Source organism: Lepidochelys olivacea (genome assembly GCF_965140295.1).
Source record: "Lepidochelys olivacea isolate rLepOli2 genome assembly, chromosome: 6".
Taxonomy (NCBI): Eukaryota; Metazoa; Chordata; order Testudines; family Cheloniidae; genus Lepidochelys; species Lepidochelys olivacea.
In genome coordinates this window covers 35,373,347-35,386,082 of record NC_140416.1, presented here as the reverse complement: position 1 = coordinate 35,386,082, position 12,736 = coordinate 35,373,347, and the positions used below count along the sequence as shown (strand labels likewise).

Sequence of the window (12,736 nt, the reverse complement as noted above, 5' to 3'; positions counted from 1 at the left end):
TATGTCCATGTGGCTGACCCTAGCTTGCTGGGATCCACAGAAGGTTTAGGGCAAAGGTGATAAACCCAGCCCCTGTAATGGGGGCTGAGAGAGGATGCTCAGGAAGCTTCCTCCCCAAAATCCCTCCTCCCATAAGGTTTAATGTGGGTTGGGATGCTCTTGCGCACAAAATTCTAAGAGCCAACTAAGCACTGACCTAGCACGGAAAGCTAGGATCATGATGCTACATAGCCCTGGAGAAATATCACTATTGGGTGCCTGAAAACATAACCAACTTGTCTTGAAATTCATTGCAATAACTGAACGTTATGGGGGAGCTGGAGGAGGTTGGGGTTTTTTAATTCCCATTCTTCTGATTGAATAAAGCGTATTTCATAAATGGACCCCTGTTCAGTTCTTCAATCTTTAACCAAAATTATTCTGTCGTGGATTTTTTTTTTTGGCACCGTTTTTACAGTTCAGGGGAATGAAAGAGTTGTGATTGCCTTTGTGCAGCAGCTGACACACATTTGGAATATTTATGTTGTGCACGCTGACTGAAAACAACACTATTAAGCTGATTTGTCACAAAAGCTTTTAAGGCTTGGAAAAACCCTCCTGCTCATTGAACTTACAAGTGCAAGGCAGCCTTAATTAAAGTCACTTGCTCTTAATGGAAAAATATGTCCTCTCCTACCTCCAAGCTGCTGTGGTTGGCACACACACTAATGCCTAATAGAAATACCAGAAACAGCCGTAGCAAACATACATGCCGAACTTAAAGGGCCTTCTGCACATGGTCACCCTATCCTAGAATAGCCGTGTCCTCAGTCCCAGTTCATGGAAATAATGTCCCAGAACAATCTACCCTCCCCCTGTGGCTTTTCCTTAAGATGACTGCTGATCCTTCAATCTAGTTTTAACTGACTGGTTCATAGCATAGCCAGGGACGTCTTTGATGTTATAATCTACACTGTTCTGCATCTGACTGAAGCAGTCAGGTAAAGCGGGCATAGCTAGCTGGATGTGAACCTACTAGGTGACTGGGAGTGGGTGAGGTCAGTTTTTTCATCTGATCGCATGAGGACAGTTTTGCCAGTATTTCTAATCTCTGAGGAACAGCTCACTGCGCTGCCGTTGCCACTGATAGTTCATTCATGTGTTACAAATATGCCTATTGCACTGCCACCCTGCCCCAGAGCAATCTGGGCCAAATAATTCAAGGGTGGTGCACACATTGGTAAACTTGTATAAAGGGATTAAATTTACAGGTGGAGGTAGAAAATGGGGAAGTGTGGCAGATAGAGCACTACTAGCAGGAGGGTGCAAAAAATTACACTCACTTACATCAGTTTATTGACATGTAATTTACATTATCCTTTATAATGGTGCCCATTGTAATACCCAGCCTTTATTTTAGCCACATGGAACTTTAAGACACCACCTGTGTTCTGTATTCTTAAAGAGATGGGAAAGAAAAGCCAGCCTACCCGCAGCAAGACAGTCTACAAAGTATGAAGCAAGATACGCAACAGAATAGCAACCTGCAATCAGCAAAACATGAAGGGGAGCTCTCAGGAGATAAATACTTTCCTATTACGCTGATTGGTTCAGTAACTGAAAATGAGAACAGAAATATTTACAATGTACCTAGGAATCATTAACACAAGATACGGGGGGAGAAGGGTAGTTAGTGTGTAAGAACGAAATATCACTATCAGAAGATGCAGAGTCCTCATATATTGTATAATAGCTTACAGAAAATAAAATAGGGCACAAGATTTTCACTGTCACCATTAGCAACAATTCTGTTATTAATTTCAGCCCACATTGTTTTCCCAAAACATCCGCTTCATGGAAAGAAAACCTCAAGGGATAGTCATGGAGAAAGATATACCTGGAAGTGAATGTATAATTTGGGGATATGTAACAGCAGTAATTACGAAAATGCTTTTCCTTTTATGTCATCCTAGATAATATACAACACAAAACCATGATCACTCCAGAAATTATTCAAAACTGATTTTTTTATGGATTTTTAAAATGTACTGTGAACAGAGATCCATTCAACCAGTGCTTTAGCAGTTTTATAGCACTATTTCCATTTCTAAACAATGGCCTGGGATTGGGATCCAAGTATATCTGAGCTTCGGTTCTGCCCCTGGCTCACTGCACAGCCTGGGGCTAGTCACTTGGATCAACATTTTCTAACTTAGATGTCTGACATCATGCTGATGGGTTTAAAAAGTTTTGACCTTAATCGATCTATCTTTAAAACGTGGATCATACCTACTTCATTTGAAGGGGGGTGTGTGTTTGTGCGCGCACATGTTCTCTCTCTCTCTAAATATATAATAAATGCTAAGAATTATGGACCCAATTCAGGAAAGCTTCTTTATTCATCATAGAATTTAAACAGTTGTATACCTTTAAGCACCTGCCTAAATGCTGTCCTGAATAGAGACAGACAAAAGCACATGCTTACTACCTACTTTCTTGCATCAAGGCCTATTAGCATGTTAAACATTCAGAGCTGGGTTAGATTCTGATCCCTTTCTTCAGGGTTTTCAGTTCCACCCCCATATATATGTATATATCCATCCATCATGCCATTCTGCTTCTGCAATTCCATGGAATTCCAAAGTCCACAAAACAAATACCTCAGTGTTTTGAGTTGAAAAAGTAGTTCATATAGTTTCTAAGATCAATCTGATTTTTTTTTTCTGGAAGAAAAGAAATGCAAAACGTATACATTAAAAATTGAGTTGTGGCAGGGAATAATTCAATCTCTCTATATATAACAGTTGTAAATATTGAATTCAATTCAAGTATATATGCACACCTCATTCATGGTGTGGTTTTATTATATGCCAGTTTTTAAAATGTCAGGGTATAAGAGCAGCTCCATCCTGAAAAATCACTGTCATATAAATTGAGATAAGAGCAAAGTAAAATTCAGTCCTGAAGTAAATCCACCAATTTAAATGGATTCACAACGGCTTACAATAGCTCTGAATTGGTCCTAGTGGATTTTAAAATAATATGTATGAAGAGAAACGATCTCAGCAATGATGTATAGTAAACCATTAGCAATGGTCTCCTATTTTTGTCATTTTTAAAGAAAAATCTTTTGTGACATGAAAGAACTTAACCCTAGGGTATAAATGCTCTCCTCTGTATAATGTATAAAAGCCGCTTCCTGTAACTTAGAGTCCAAGCTCTTATAAAGAAAAATGTCTGCATACAAAAATAAACTGCATCCTAGAATTGAGGCTTGAAGTAATTGGGGCAGCACCTTTAGCAACACCCACAGGGAAACATATGCGCTACGCACTATAAGAGGTAATACGTTACTATCGTGCAGGGCTAACATAATATTTATGTTAATGGCTGTGATGATCTTCTGATGTGCCTAATGTGACCCAGAAATTCTCCGAAACCTCAGCAGACTCAGGCAAAGCTGACTACTTACGCAATTAATGAAACCTGCCTTCTCTCCAAAATACAGAGTGCACTACTAGATCTCACATGCACAGTTATTATAAGTTAATGTGTATGTCAAGATAAACTTGTAAGCAAAAACAAAGATTGGGAAGTTTGGGGGAATAAAAAGTAATTAGTAGCTACAACCTACTGCCGTATACAGTCTCAAAAATCTGAATTAACAACTTCCTTCTATTCAGAAATCTGAGCAAATTTCAGGAGAGTCGTGTATGTGGATGTTCTCATTTTGTTCAAAAAATGACATCTAACTGAACTGGGGAAAACATGTTTTTATTTCCAGCACACTACACATAGATTTTCTCAACCAAAGCGCCTTGTTCAACTTCCATTAAGATCAATAGAAACCCTTGTGGAACAATCAGTAGTTAGTTAATTTTGCATTAGTTCATGGTTCAGAGAAAGGTCTGTTTTTTCTAGATACTTACAAAAATCATACCACTTTATCCTCCTGCCTCTTTGCACATGCACATTTTCTTTTCTAATCTATGAAACATGAATGCTTCCTGGCACAGCTTCTGTCACAGTTGCATACTCTGTACATGCATTGTGAGCATCTAAACTTGTATTCAAAGTAATGTCATCAAACAAAAAATGTTCATTAACTCAAGAAAATTGTTCATGGACAGTTGACATAGGCTTTTCACAGATCAAGATAGTGATTTGTGTTTGTGTGTGGGGACGGGTGATTTTGTGTATCCTTATAGTGAAATCTTTGTGTCCTGGTCTCTTCTTAGATTAGGGTACCATCATCTATCTACCTTACCGTCCATCGCCCATCCAGATATTGATAACATCCTTGTCACCATAGTATCTGAATCTTCTACAAGTGCAACAACACAGTGTTGATTTCTTTGCTTCCTTCCCTCTCACCACTACCACCTTCCTCAGAGGCTTGTGGGGAGAAAGAATGGTCTTGTGGTGAAGGCACTGCCCTGGGATGTAGACATTTGGGTTCAGTTCTTCTCTTTGGCACAAGTAGAGCTATGCATCTAGTTGACTTTTTGGTTTGCTGGCAATTCTGAATGAATGAATAAATAAATCAATAAGAATTGGGTCAACCCAAAAGCAGTTCTTTTAAAAAAAATCTTTGGCAAATGTTTTTTGTGGGGCGTGGGTTATTTTGATTTTTCAGCACTTTAATTTTTTTTTAAATTAAATTGAAGGAAATGTCAAATTGAAGAGTTGTTATGAAAAATCTACAAGTTAATGCTATGTTAGTTTTGTTTTGTTTTGTTAAAAAAAAAACACCACTTGTGGGGATGAACAAAACCATCCGATGAAACTAACACACATTCATGAAATAATATTTACAAACTCATGGATGATAGGAGAGATCCTGGAAGACTGGAGAAGGGCTAATGTAATGCCCATCTTTAAAACGTGTGGGGAAGGAGGAGCTGGGAAACTTTAGATCAGTTAGCCTGACTTTAATACCTGGGAAGCTACTAGAGTAATGTATAAAACATTCCGTTTCCAAATGCCTGGAGGATGAAGGAGTAATCACTAGCAGCCAGCATGGATTTGTCAAGAAGAAATCACACCAAACCAGCTTAATTTCCTTCTTTGACAGGGTAACAGATTTGGTGGATAGGGGGAATGCCGTGGACATAATATACCTGGACTTCAGCAAGGCTTTTGACACACTCCCACATGACATTCTGATAAGTAAGCTGGAGAAATGTGGGCTCGACAGAACTACCATTAAGTGGATACAGAATTGTAAGAGAACCACAAACAATGAGTAACTATTAATGGAATGAAGTCAGATTGGAGGGAGGTCTCGAGTGGGGTTCCCCAGGAATCTGTTCTGGGTCCAGTGTTGTTTAACATCTTTATTTGTGACCTGCTATAGAGAGCATGCTGGTCAAGTCTGTAGATGACACAAAGCTGGGGGTTGCCAGTACTTTTGGAGGATAGAGCTAAATTCAGAGGGATCTTCATAAATTGGAGAACTAGGCTATAGACAACATGAAATTCAGCAAGGACCAATGTAAGGTGCTGCACTTAAGGAAGAAAAACCAAATACAAAAGTACAGAATCGGGGGGGAAACTGGCTTAGCAGCAGCACTGCTGAGAAGGATCTGGGAGTTGTGGTGGATCACAACCTTAACATGAGTCAGCAATGCAGTGCTGTTGGGGAAAAAAAGCAAATGCAATTTTAGGTTGCATTAACAGAGACATAGCATGTAAGTCACAGGAGATGATAGTACTGCTGTACCTGGCACTGGTTAGGCCTTAACTGGAGTACTGTGTCTGATTTTTGTCACCAATGTATAGAAAGGTTGTAGAGAAATTGAAAAGTATCCAGAGGCAAGCGACAAAGATGATTAAAGGGATGGAATGCAAGCCACATGAGCAGAGGCTGCAGGAACTGTGTATGTTTAGTTTGGAAAAGAGGAGATTAAGGGGGGGAAATGACAGCAGTCTTCAGGTACTTGTAAGGCTGCCACAAAAAGATGGAGGAAATTTGTTCTCTTTTTGCCACAGAGGACAGGACAAGAAACAATGGGTTCAAACTACAGGATAGGAGATTTAGATGGAGTCTCAGGAAAAACTTCTTAACTGTAATAACAGTATCCCAGCTGAACAGACTGCCTAGGGAGGTTGTGGAAGCTTCTTTACTGGAGGTTTTCAAAAGGAGGCTGGCTAGCCATTTATCTTGGATGGTTTGACACAACAAATCCTGCATCTTGGCAGGGGGTTAGACTAGATGACATTTGTGGTCCCTACTAACGCTATGGTTCTATGAAACATGTTGGTGTTGCTGAATCTGCATTTTTCATCAAAAAAGTTTCAGCTGAAAAATTTCACCCAGCTTTACCGCTTATGTGACCTTTGGTAACTCACTCAGTTTCTCTGTGCCCCATTGTAAAATGGGGTGATATTGCTTATCTGCCTCATAGGAGTGTTACAAGAATAAGTTCATTAATGTCTGAGAGGTGCTCAGATACTATGGCAATAGGTACTATAGCAATAGATAGAAATCCTGTATTTTAAACCAATAAAACAAATCCCAACCAACTGCTGTCTGAAACCAGTAAAATGAAACCTTGGCTCAAAACATATTTATTCAATCTGACTGGATTATTTGGCTCTCTGCTAAAGTGTTTTGTCACTTGTTTAGTTGAACTAAATCCAATAGTATTATTTATCATCAAGTACTAAGAATTCTACATAGTACAATAAAATGTTATAGTGTATATTACATATTATAAAAGCAGTATTAAAACTTTGCTTCATAAAAGCAGTACTTTTCAATACTGAACCAGATACAGATCATGGCAAGTATTAAAAAGCAGCAGGAGCATATGAGAAAGTTTGTAGAGTTTGCCAGATCCTACTAATCTCGCCTTTGATTCAGTAGGATACTAATGGAAGACTTAAAAATTTTGCTACAAGCTTCCATTACATTTTTAACTGACATTACTCTTTAAACAAGTTGCTTTAAATTCCATTGGAGTACTAGTTAAATTGGTTGTGCAATACTTTAAATCAAACTATATTCTGAATGCTACTCTAGTGAGATATGCCCCAATTCTTCATGATCCAGGAAATTTTCTGAATCCTTTTGTAATGTACATGATAAACTGATTTAGTTCAATGGTTGATTCATAGTACGGGATTAATGTATGGTGTCCTGCTTCAACTCGGGTACCCTGGTACACTCCCAGCGGCCAGGCCCATCTCTCTCAACAGGTAGAGGAGACTCTATCTGCTCCTGGCCCACTGCCCTCTTATAAGGGCCAACTGAACCCTGATTGGGGTGTGGCCACAGGTGAGCCTACTTCCCCAATCAGCCTGGGAACTGCTTGCTCCCAGCCACAGCCCTCTCCTGGGCTGTTTTAAGCCCTTTAAGGCTGGAACGGGTGACCACCCCACTACAGTATCCTTCATCATTTGTGAATTGCAAGAACAAACAGATGTAATACAAGTTATTAATTCTTTAAAAATAAATATATATATATATATATATAATGGATTCTATATCGGAGTGGAAGCATAATGTTATAAAATTCTGCTTTAAAGCTTTCTTTTAGGAGGCTATTTTGATGGGGAAAAGTTGTTGCATGTAAAAATCCAGAATAACTGAAGTCAGTATAAAGACTCCCATTGACTGCAGAGGGCTTTGGATCAGGCCCTAAGAGTATGATGAAGAGATAATTTCGGCAGATCAAGAAACTGAACTCCTGTTTAGACAAAGAACATGCACAGCATCACCAGTGCAGATTTCCTTGCCCCATTACTGTGTCTCTAGGGTGAAAGGATATTTCAGTTTCCTTCCCCAGTACTTCCTCCTACTGAGACTAACAACTGTGCTAATTAGCAGTTATTTATGTAAAAACTGTACCTGATTGTAGAGAACTGACAAACAGAAAAAATGGCTTTATCTGGCAGATGCATTGTTCACTATGAATTCTGAAAACATCACTATGACTTTAGTCAACATACTGTAGTATAATTTGTAAATGTGCTACAGTATAAAGTATTATAAATCATTATATCTAAACCACTCTTGTCAACTTAAATTAACTGCATAGATTTTGTGATGCAGTAATAGTTTATGTTCATTTAATTGCTAATTTGTAAAATGTGGTGATCCTCTGTGAGCCCCCTAGTCATGAATATAAATGACATAAGCCCTGATTCCAGAAGGCATCTCTATTCAGAACAGTCCTGAAGCATGTGAATAGGGATGGACTTAAGTGCATGCTTATGGCTTTCCTGAATCTGAGCCATAGGACCTGATCCAAAGCCCACTGATCTGATCCAAAGTGAGGTTCTCCAGTACTTTATTTTGGCCCTGATTCAACAAGGTACTTAAACACAAGACTTAAATTTAAGCACGAGTAGTTCCATTGACTTCAATGCTTAAGATGGAGGCGATACTTAAGTACCTTGCTGAACTGAGGTCTAAAGAACCCAAGAAAATTCAATTACAAAATGTGTGATTCCTATAAGGGGAAGAAAGTCACCTAAAAGCAAGTACACACAGAGGAAAAGTTAATAAGGTATCTGTAACAACTGACAGAGAGATGCTGATTCACATTCTTGTATCTCCCACATGCTCAGAAGGGTGAGATAAGGTTTTCTTCCTCTTCTTTTATAGGCTTAGCCTGAAGGATTTCCAGAAGCTCCATAAAAAATGTTTGGTGCCAATTTCTTTTTTTTCACTTGCGGATGGTGTTGCATTTTGTGTGTCTGCAATTTTGCAGAATATCTGGGTTTCTGTAAGTGTAAAAATCTAGCAGTTTCAGTAGTTAGTCATTACCTCCTATTCAAACTTCTGCATTATTGCTAGACAACAAGCATCATAGATGATCAAACTTACTGGTTTTCTCCACATTTTGACATGAATTTGGGGTCTTGCAAGACTGTAAAAATCAAAGCAAAACTTTGAGGGTAGAAAGGGCAGGAAGTGGGCAAATGATGCAAAATGAACCCAAGGGAAATGTTTGCCAGAACATATTGAAATCAAATATAGACAGTATTTTCAACTCTAGGAAAGTCTTTGCACTTGGATAATACAGAGCCACATACTAGACATTGGAGTGGAAAAATTCTACTTTGGACTGACAACTCTTTGTATTATTCATTTGTGGGTTTAATCTCAGACATTTTATATTCTCATAAGAGAATTTGAAAGGTATCCCTCAAATTTCCACCCTACACAGAAGGAGAAGTAGACAGGCAAAGATGTATACTACACCATGGACATATGTACACACAACCCACTGGTGCGCGTGTGTTAGAGTTGCCCTCTGTGCCCAGTCCAGAGAGGATGTGAGTCTGTTACAGCCCCTAACAAGAGAGCCTAGATCTTCAGCTCATATTTTAGAGACTGGTGCTCTAGAAGGCCATGGTTCAATCCCTGGTATGTTAACCAAGATGGCTGAATCACATGGACTAAGGAAGTTCCTCCCTTTTTTAAAGATTGTCACTCTGATTATATTTGTATACTGGAGATGTTACATTTAAGGTTGTGTATGATTTCAGATTACAGAAAGAGAAAATGTAACAACATTCTACAAAAGTCTTTTTTTTTTTTCAATCTTATCCTCTGGTAAAAACTAGCTCCTGGCTAGCTCTTTGCATATAGAATCTCTGTCAAAGGGAGGTTTAAAAACAACAACAACAAAAATCACCAGAAAAATTTAATTAAAAAATTAGTCACTTAAAAATTGTGCAACTTCTGAAAAATCAGTAGTATCTCTGATGTGCACTACTTTAACCCTGATATGATTTGCAGTCATTATTTAAAAATTAAATCTAGCAAATAATTGTTGCACAGTCTCAATCTGAACCAGTAGGGATGCCTTTAGTTTATATTATAGTCTAGTCCCATTTAATTGGAGGTGGGTTAATTTGTATCTGGATTTCAAACCCTTCAAACTGTTGGATTCTGGAGTCTTCGGCTCTGGATATTGATTCATTGTAAAGAGGGGTCTTGGCTATGAAATTCAAATCCCAGATTGGATTCCAGCCTACCCCAGAAGTAAAGCAGTGTTTGAATCCAAGCCTTTTGGGTCAGGTGTCGCTCTCTCTCTCTCTCTCTCTCTCTGTGAATAATGAACTACTATTGATATTACATTTTGAAGCATTATTCATTCTTAGTGTGCTGTACTATGTACATTTACAATGCAAGTGCCACAAGCGCTTGCTTATATAAGTGACTTGAAGTAGCTATGATTTCTGTTGGGTAAACAGTGCATCGTTTTGAAAGTGCAAATATGTATATTTAACTAACAACAATCAGACTCCCTTTGGTATATGTAATATGTGTCTAAATCAGTGGTTCCCAAACTTGTTCCGCTGCTTGTGCAGGGAAAGCCCCTGGCAGGGTGGGCCGGTTTGTTTACCTGCCGCGTGCGCAGGTTTGGCCGATCGCGGCTCCCAGTGGCCGCGGTTCACTGCTCCAGGCCAATGGGAGCTGCTGGAATCGGCGCGGACTGAGGGATGTACTGGCCGCCGCTTCCAGCAGCTCCTATTGGCCTGGAGCAGCGAACCGCGGCTACTGAGAGCTGCGAACGGCCGAACCTGCACACACAGCTGGTAAACAAACCGGCGCAGCCTGCCAGGGGCTTTCCCTGAACAAGCGGCAGAACAAGTTTGGGAATCACTGGTCTAAATCATTTTAAATGCAAATGTGTTCTAAAGAATATAAATTAAAACACACATATTTAAAAAGTGCTAGGATGTTGAACCAAACAGCCAAAAGCAAAGGAAATTTAGAATTAAGAGAGATTCCATCCTCAGTGCCCAATATACACACGTACACAGAGAGAGGCGGTGAGTCTCTGCCAGATATTTAACTCTCCTGGTTTGATCAGTTTTTGCTCTTCGTTTCTTATCCTTAAATACTTTCAGGGGAATACTGTCTACCCTATTTCTGAAGGCACTTGGGACCCAGGATGCAGTGGAAGCAGTGTGGTTATTCTGGGTGCATTTGGGATCAGGCTGTATGCCCTGCATAAAGCAGAGCACAGCTCAGTTCTACCCCAATATGACAGTAGTTTTGGAAGGTGGAGTGGGGAATGAGCAAGGTTAGGGCTGGTGGAACAGACTGCTGCAGCCATGTGGTCTTCTGCAGATCTCAGATTTCCCTGCTACACAATGTGCACAGTGTGCTGTGCATGATTGTTCCCCTTTCCAGCACAATATTCCTTATACTAATCCCACTAATAATCTGACAGTCATTATCTTTTGATATTTATTTAAACACATAACGCTAGATCTTCAGTTGGTGTACATGAGTATTGCTCCATTGAGTGTAATGCAGCTATGCCAACAGACACCAGCTCAGAGTCTGGCCGATGTCTGTCCCAAAGCAGCAAATTATCCTTGGATTAGTCCAAGCTGCTCTCTCAGGATGAGGAAGAGGTCATGTTGAGGATGAGCACCTGGGGCTGAACAGCTTCCATGTTCCAGATAAGCCGCATCAGTGCTGTAATTGCTTTGCTTTAGTAAAAAGAGGGAGACTGAGAATAATGACAGCGGTAGAAATGACCAGTGAAAATTGATTTCCCTAAACTGGGGCATATATGGATTAGAGATAGCCTGGGGTATCAGTGCCATTGCTTTCAAGCAGGAAATGGCAAGATTATCACTAAAATGAAAGGACCACTCTGTTGGAACTGCCAATTACCAGTAATGTATGGGCGGGTTTTTTAGTTTAATTGGGAAGTATTTTAAAAGGCTGCAGAAATCATGAGCATGAGTTGTGAACTTCATATTTTCTTGAACAATTTACTGACAGGAATCCTGGGGGAGTTGGGAAAGGCTCTAAGAAACATTTGATAGATGTTCTCTGTGCACCAGAGCCTCATTAAAACAGTCTCCTGTTTTTGTTCTGGGTTTATTACACTACATATAAATTTAAAAACTGCTGATGCAGGAATTCTTATAGGCTTTAGAAAAATAATCTTTGTACGGTGCTTAATCACAGTCTGGGTTTCCACAGGTGTGTTATATACTGCACCACTTTTTTATGAGTTTGTGTGGGTGAGGGAGAAGTGGGGTAAAACCGCTATCAGTAGTTGTATTTAAATATTTACAGGCGATCAAGGTGCATCCATTGATTGTTTACATAATACTGAATCCTTCTAGATAAGGAAGTTTTATTAATGCTGTTTCTGCCATTAATAATAACCATCTTTGTGGTGTTTCTGATTGACTAGGGCAAATTTCCAATGCAAGGCTCTGTGTCTCATTTCTGCCCTCCTCAGTGAGTGCCACTTTGAAAACATTCCCCTCAACTCAGGAGTTGCTATTCCCATTCTCCTTCCCCAAGTGCTGTTGTGTCCAGTGCTAAACCCTACAAATAGCACCATTCCTGTTATTGTTCCTCAGCAAGGGTCAGGTGTGCCTGTACTCACATAGGACTGCACAAAACTGTAACAGAATCCACCAGAGATGTGCAGTTTGGGCAGTATTCTGGCTGTCTCCTCTTTTCCCTTCAAGGTGGCAGGAGTGGCTGTATTTTGGAATGGCGAGGAGATCTGTGTGAACTACCGAGCACTGTTGTGTGGATTTTGGTCTCTGTGCTCTTCCTAAGTTGCCCACACTTTTAGCAGAACAGCTCTTGTCTATGCCATGCTGCTACTGGCCTTGTCCATGCCATTTGGACATCCATTGCCCTCCACAGTTTGTTCTAACTATGGAGGGAAGCATAACTATAACCCAGAGCAGCAGTAACTTACGATGCATTTTGCATCATAAACTCCACCACTCTTAAAGGGAAATGTGATGAACTGAA

At 39.8% G+C, this 12,736-nt stretch overlaps 1 protein-coding gene across 1 annotated transcript in view; it reads left to right on the top strand.

Moving 5' to 3' along the window:
- The window catches only part of SPON1 (spondin 1), a 314,216-nt gene that overhangs the window by 233,588 nt on the left and 67,892 nt on the right, over positions 1-12,736 (top strand). The gene's annotated exons all lie outside the window — the stretch shown is intronic.